Below are 7,805 nucleotides of genomic sequence, written 5' to 3'. Positions count from 1 at the left end.
AGAGAGAGAGAGAGAGAGAGAGAGAGAGAGAGAGAGAGAGAGAGAGAGAGACAGACAGACAGACAGACAGACAGACAGACAGGGCAAACTTCAATATACTTTACTTCCTTGTGAGCCTTGAATAATTATTTCCTCTCCTGCAAATAGTCTAAAAATTATATGAAATTGCCGTCTCCATCACAGGGATTTGGCAAACGAATGAGAATATTTAATTTCAGACCAGTATCGTTCAATAACTGGGGAAAATCGCTCGGAATAAACTCTATACCCTCCCTTCCTCTTTTTCCCTACGATGTTTACTGCACACACTGCACCCCACCGTCCAAATGTGATTGGGAGAGCAGGGGAAAATGATAAATTATTCATTATCGCACGACACAAAGACTGAAAGGTCTCTGTTGCCCAGAGTGCTCCAAGAGTGGAATCATAAAATTGACGTTCCCAGCTCTGCGGGATGATGGGTCTGTGGTGACAAGAATTTTCTCTATTTTTTTAATTAGGAAAATTGCCAAGCGAGCCACAATGCTACTGGAAGAGAAGTGGACGTCTCCACGAGCAGCTGAGAATGGTCATTACCTTTTATTTGTCCTTGGAATAATTAAAATATTCTCTGGTTGTGGTCCTGTTGAGGAGTACCACAATCTCTGTCTAAGAAAAAACTTGCACTGGGTCGAGTTTGTAGCCATCTCAAGATAAAAATGTCAACAATATTGATCATATAATTCTATTATTCTCATTATATCCAAAACGCATGTCGTTAGCCAGCTGTTCTGATGTATTGAGCCTAAAAATTTCGAGGGAAAAACTGCAGTTTCCTAATTTTTTATATTGGTTGCATTTGGTTGACAAATACTTTTTCAATGTTCAAAATCTAAATGTTGAAAAAAGCAACCAAAATAAAGTATTTATATTTTGTATAAAGAAATGAAACATGTTTTCCTCTCTCCTGAAACATGTTGCTTTCTAGACAATTGAACAACTTGGTGATGATATTTTTATGTCTGCTTTCAATAGCACCCTCGTTACTATCCTTAATGTGCTCATTCTTCTCCTCTTGGCTGTCTGGGATGGCTTTGTCATTATTCGCTAAAAACACACTAAGGTGGACATATAGTACACATTTTAAAACCATCATACTCGACGCCAAGACTTTGTATTTAGCTGTTAGTGAAAGGCACCCACAGGACATTTCAAGCTATGTGTACACCAAAAGTTTTGTGTGAGTTCACTGTGATATTTTTTCCTTCGTATTTTTCCTTTTGAAATAAAACATTCATTCTCCGCTTTTGTGGCATATAAGCACCTCCGTTATCGTTTAACTGTGTTTGAAAAGTTTGTAGAACAATGAATTGTGCATCTGTCTCGTACGTGGAAATATTTGTTTGAATTTCAATTTTAAAACTCTTTCTGAACAGACACATATGAAATATAGTATCTTAAATGTTTTATCCTATCACCAGCTGGGGAAAAAAACACGAATCAGCCTCAAAGATCGTAAAAGAGTTAAGAGCCCTTAACTGTGCCAGCCCTATAACTGCTGAGCATTTGGGAATTTACATTTTTTCCCTTACTCATATCCCGCAGACACATAGATCTTTGCGTCGCTCTCACAATTCAATCAAAATTCGAAGCCTGGCTAAGAGTTGGCTTTATTTTGTTTCATGCGATAGCAGCAACGTGATTGTTGAGGTCGAAACATTGCCGTCTTGCATTTCAGTGAGCGTCGAGTTGAGCATAAAAATCGAAGAGGCGAAAGAGCAAACACAAATACGCACAGGGGAAGGGGCAATGTCGAGCAGCGGGAAACTATTTCTAACCTAAGTTCCCTCCCCGTGTCAGAATCTTTTTCTTTCTTTTTTCATTTCTCTGTCACGTGCTAGGTGGTACAATGAAGGCGCTTAGCGCGGCACTGTGAAGCGATGTCTGATTTACTGTCTCCGGGGTAGTGGCAGGCACAGGAGATTCACAGCACGCCCAGTTAGAACCCTAGCGTCTGTGTTTACTCTTTACGAGACTCGAAATTGGCTCTGAAGAGGACCCTGGATTTCCGAAGAGCCCCAATGAAAACTCTCGACGTCTTCAATGGCGGGCACAAGTGCTGTTGCCAAAATCAGGGCATTTTTATGGAATTGTTGACGATTGGTCCAGTGTTTGTGGAGAACTCAGTTTCTCGCTAGGAAGCCTTTGATATGCTTCTAAATAGTGAAAGGGTTTTTAGTGACAAAGAAAACAAGTCACAATAGTGTTACTGGCGTATCCTTCTATTGAGCATAAAGTTACAGTACGATACTTCAGAGGCAGATAAGCTCTACAATTTATGTCTGTCTCTCTCTCTCTCTCACTCTCTCTCTCTCATTCTCTCTCTCTCTTTCTCTCTCTCTCTCACTCTCTCTCTCTTTCTCACTCTCTCTCCCTCTCCATCTATCTCTATCTCTCCCTCTCTATGCATATGCACATGTATATATATACATATACATAAATATATATTTGCATATATATATATATATATATATATATATAAAATATACGCTTCACAATTTCTCTATATATATATATAAAATATACGCTCTCCCCCCCCTCTCTCTCTCTCTCTCTCTCTCTCTCTCTCTCTCTCTCTCTCTCTCTCTTTCTCTTTATGCCTATCTAATTATATATATATATATATATATCCAAAGAAATTTATATATATATATATTAAGTAGGGTAAAATTGCTCCCGCATCCAATCCGGACACTTGGGATTGCCTTGTTAGTGAGACAACTTCCTGGGCTTTCGGCATATTGTGGTAGTTTGGCCAGTTTCTTTTCACGCATGTGAATGTACCGACAGCTCCAAAAATTACTTAATTTAGGACCGAGAACATGGTTGTTACACATCTCTAGATACTTCAATTGCTAATTTAACTATCGACTCAGTTTAGATCATTTAGAAGTGAGCTTCCAACCCTGCATGTCAAGGCCAATCAGGGATGAAGAGGTAACAATATCCCAGCAGAAAGACCGAGATACTCAATAATGATTGTCTTCTCTCTTGGGGATCGAACGCGGTCTTTTGCATTCAATAACGAAGTACCTAACCGCTCCACCATAGAAGCCTGTTGTGTGTGTGTGTGTGTGTGTGTATGTGCGTGTGTGTGTGAGTGTGTGTGTGTGTGTGTGTGTGTGTGTGAAAAATATACACAATGGTAATGTAAATACATACGTATATAATACTAGGTTATTGTTTTTCTATTCTGAACGAAACTATTGCATTATTTCTAAATAATCTCCCAGTACGCTAATATCCTTAAGACATCGGGGACTATACCAGCGGGGACTTAAGTCCCTGGCAGGTTCTACCAAGCTGGGCAGGTCGTCGGGTGAGAGGTCTGACAAAATGTATAGATCTACACCAGCTGCGGGTGATGGGGATGGTCTACCTTTGCAGCGAAGGCTTATAGAGTGATGAAGAAAGCAGATGTAGATATCAATAGGTATTTGAATGGTCTCGAGGCACGATAGCAAGGAGTGTGGCACACTAGGGCACATTAAGACCTAAAAGATGATTGTGGCTGTCCGCCGCGGAAAGGTAGGAAACTTACCCCGTGTCATCCCCAAAAAATGCAATGACCGAGGAATCCATTACATAAGGCTGACTGAGTGTTAGGAGAAGATATGTATTGAAGGCAAAGCTGTCAGTAGTATAGGAGGTCTCTGCTGGCAACAGAAGGCAGAAATTAAAGTGTGTAATTAACTATCAGAATATAATGAGGTCCATAGAGGAGTGAGACACGGTTGTGTCCTCTTCCCCTATCTTTTTTGCATTTATTCACAGTTTATTCCTAAAGTATCTCAAGACCTACAAGTAGTCACAATTGGGGCAGCAACAGCAATTACCTGAAATACGCAGGTACAGTCCTGCTTGCAAATACGACCGAAAATCATTCTAAAATTCGGAAAGTATTAAAAGTGAACACTAGCAAGGCAGGCCTCGACATGAACAACAAACAACTAAAACAATGGCCATGCCATATCAAAAGCTATTGGAAAAAACAACAGACACAACCATAGATAGGAAGAGACTCGAACAAGTATACCAATTCAAATATCTAGGGACAACAATCACAGATGATGGAAGAAGTGAAAAAAAACCCCGTAAAAACCTCAAATGCAAAACTACGGTTCAGCCAAATGCATATAAACCATATAAATCCAGATAACTATCTGTCACTTTAAGAAAGAAGATGCTGGAAAGCTACAGCGTCCCCATATTCCTATATGGCGCCGAGACCTGGACTTCGGCATAGAAAGAAGAAAACAAAATAACTGCTTTTGAAATGTGGTGCTACCGTAGAATGGGCAGAATAAGTTGAAAAGCAAAAAAGCGAACAATGGGGTGTGTCAAATTCTCCACACAAGACAGACCCTAGTGAATAAAATATAATGAAAGAAAATACAATACTTTTGGCCACTTAAAACGACATGATACATGTACCATTGCGAAAGAGGAGCTTGAAGGAACGATGTGAGGACAGGAAGGCCAGGGGAAGACAAGGAGTAACATAGATGGACAACATGAAAGTATTGACTGGCCTGGATGGAGCAGAATGTGCAACGGCAGCTCGAGACCATGAAGGATGGAGGGTCGTTACACGTCAGCCTCTGAGTCCGAGATGACACCTCCAGACAGACGCTAGGACCTCTGCCCTGTCCAGCCCCAATGATGACTTAACTGCTGCCTGCTTCGTCAAACCACATTGTATTATCGACCTTTACATTTCTTAATGATACAACACATCAGACAATGATTTGAAGTCAACACCACCTTTATTTCTAATAAATGTTGGAGAACGGAATGTTTGGAAATATACGACATACAAATCCCATTATGAGCATACTGAAGCTTAGGAAAATATAATGGAATTCGTAATTCTTCTTAAATTTCTTTTCACTGTAATTATCAAATCCCGTATGCGATTTCAAAATATAAAAAAGAAAGCATGAATACACACCAAGTCAACGCCTGAGTACGAATAGGCACAAGACAATTGTGAGGCAGCGTTGTGGAATCAGGCTCTCGTCAATTTTGAGACATGTGGTGTTATTGGTACTATCTTAAAGCTTGTTCACTTGTCTTTATTTGTATGAAAAAAATATCCATTTATCTTGAATGCAAGTCGAGATATTAGCAAATAAAGGCGGTGGGGTTCACCTGTTTTCAGAGGTAAAATTAGTGAGAAAATGGCCGCCAAAGATTAGTTATTTCCTTAGATTAAGAGTCCGTGGTAACTGAAAATTTACATTTTTTGGTGAATTTAATCGACGTTTTTAAGAAAAATCTACACAGAAATGAGTTCTTTAATGGACATGAAAGGTGTTCAGCCAAAAAACGAAAATTTGATAAAAATTCAGAAACCTGCCGAAAAATGCAAGTTTCTTCACTATTATTTTGACGAGAGCCTGATTCCACCATGTTGCCTCACAATTGGTTCTTCATGACAGAGCTAACAAAAACCACCCTTACACTATGCCAAGTATGTTCTTTATTGGCTAAATATTTTAGCTAAAACTGTACTGGTTGTAGATGAAATAGAAATGTAAGACAAAAATTGTTTAGCTGATAAATCATGAATAAATCTTCTGCAGCGGATCATTAGCGATGCCAACTTCCTCTTTTTGTCAAAGACAAAGCAAGCACAAGAACGCCCCACGGATACTGTCAGGAAGCTCAGCATCTCTTTAATAATAGTAATCAGTAGACATGTTTACAATGTTCCTAATTCTGTTTGAAAATTTGTATTTCGAAAATAAGAAACAAGTAGACGTATCCCATTTGTGACTTTATTTATGTCATACAAACACTTGACAAATTATACGAGCTGCGAATAAACTCCTTTCCAAGGGCACTTAATGTCTCCCCCGTCAGATTAGATCTCTCTAAACTTAAATCATGGTCGTGAGTCGATCTTCCTTAATGGTCGCAGCAACGAGAGGGTACCCAAGAGAAATTAGCATCGCAAGCCTCAGGAAATTGGTCGTCGTCAACGGGTGCTCGTGGATTTTGACGAGAGTTTAATGAGGACTTGAAGTATCTAGAAAGATGTAACAACCACTTTCGCGGACCTTAAGTAATTTAATTTTCTCGAAAGCTCTAGAGGCCTTCGATTCTCTCACTAAAACTTCCTATGGTTTTCTCTTAATCTTTATTATTTTGTATGTCTAAAATTGGTGAAAATTGTTTTGATGGAGTATACACACGGGTGTGATTCCATAACAACATGAACGTCATCAAAAGAAAGTTATACTGGGTGGCATTCAAAGGGCGAATTCAGAAACACCAGTGGCTTTATGATAATAGAAAAGAAACTGCACCGGCTCTGTGTAGACATTGATTGTCATATTAATTTGAGATGGGAGTAATTTTCTTCAAAAAGCGTGTTTGTTTTGTTTATGTGAGTAAGAATAAAGAGAAGTATATCGGCAAGATAACAGTTGCTTAATGTATCGAAAAGACAAGACAAGGGAATAAAGAAAGAAAGGCGTCTTTCAAACAAGGGCTTCTTTAAAAGGATGGGCACAACTAAGCAGAAGGATTCCTTTCACTGAAAATATTGGCATACAAGGAGCATTCCTGTTTGAAAAGTACATTTACATTAGATATCTGAATTTGTTTCAAGGAAATAACGGATAGTATCTAATCTAATCTCTGGGCACATTTTATTTTTAGCCTTTTTTATAATTATTGTTTGCACTCATCGGCGAACGAACATATTGAGAGTGTTACAAGATTTAATATCCAACAATTATAGGTACATTTTCAGTAGGTCATTAATTTTTAAAATTGGGATGAAACTAATAGACAGGAGACAGATATATTAATTACCCCTCTGTTGTCAGTAAATCAATTCGCAAAGATAAACGTTGTTGTTTTATTTTAAAGTATAACATTTAAATTGATAACGTCACCTATATCAGGTGGTGCTACGTACGCCGAGACCCTTAACAATAAATAGTATAAATAGCATCATGTACCATACCAACAAGACGCAGCTACAAAAAAAAAAAGCAAAAGCTGCTTAGTCAGTAAATGTCTGTTTTCAGAAGATAGATGATTGCAATAATTCTGACAGGAATCCAACTGCATTTTCTTAGGTTGCCTTTTCGCTCGCAAAAGATGTAGAGACGTGTAAGGCTATCGTGAATGAACGAAATTCATGATGACAGCACATAAACAAAGACACAAAGCAATGTCGATTTGCGTTGTTGTGTACATCCTTACTATTGCTCATTCTTTATTATACCCTTTAAGCCCTACCCCCCCCTCTCTTCCTCTTACCCCTCTTTCTCTCTCTCTCTCTCTCTCTCTCTCTCTCTCTCTCTCTCTCTCTCTCTCTCTCTCTCTCTCTCGTTTTCTTTCTCCTTTTCTCTCGAATGTCGCAATCGCATTTTTAAAGAATTAATTACTGTACTGCTCTTATATGATTCACCAAAACACCCAGCACGTAATGAGAGCTTTGAATGAGTACTCCATCGATGGCGACTCTTCGTCACAATACTTAATGAAGTCTTTTATACTGTGATATAAAGTTTCCATTTGTTAAAAAGGATAACAAACAAAAATTATATTTAAAACGGTTCATTTTTGTTAAGAACTGATACGATGCCAATGCACGTTGTCCGGACTCGCGCGTTAGACATGGACATTGAAAGAAATGATTCCAAGAAGAACGGTATGTTCCTATCATACTGCAAGGGGCACCATTGGCGGATGTTGAATCCTTCACCTACCTGGGAAGTGTCATTAACAAGGCAGGGGGAACAGACGAA

This window comes from Aplysia californica, unplaced genomic scaffold (assembly GCF_000002075.1).
Source record: "Aplysia californica isolate F4 #8 unplaced genomic scaffold, AplCal3.0 scaffold00257, whole genome shotgun sequence".
Classification (NCBI taxonomy): domain Eukaryota; kingdom Metazoa; phylum Mollusca; class Gastropoda; order Aplysiida; family Aplysiidae; genus Aplysia; species Aplysia californica.
This window is presented reverse-complemented; position numbering follows the sequence as displayed.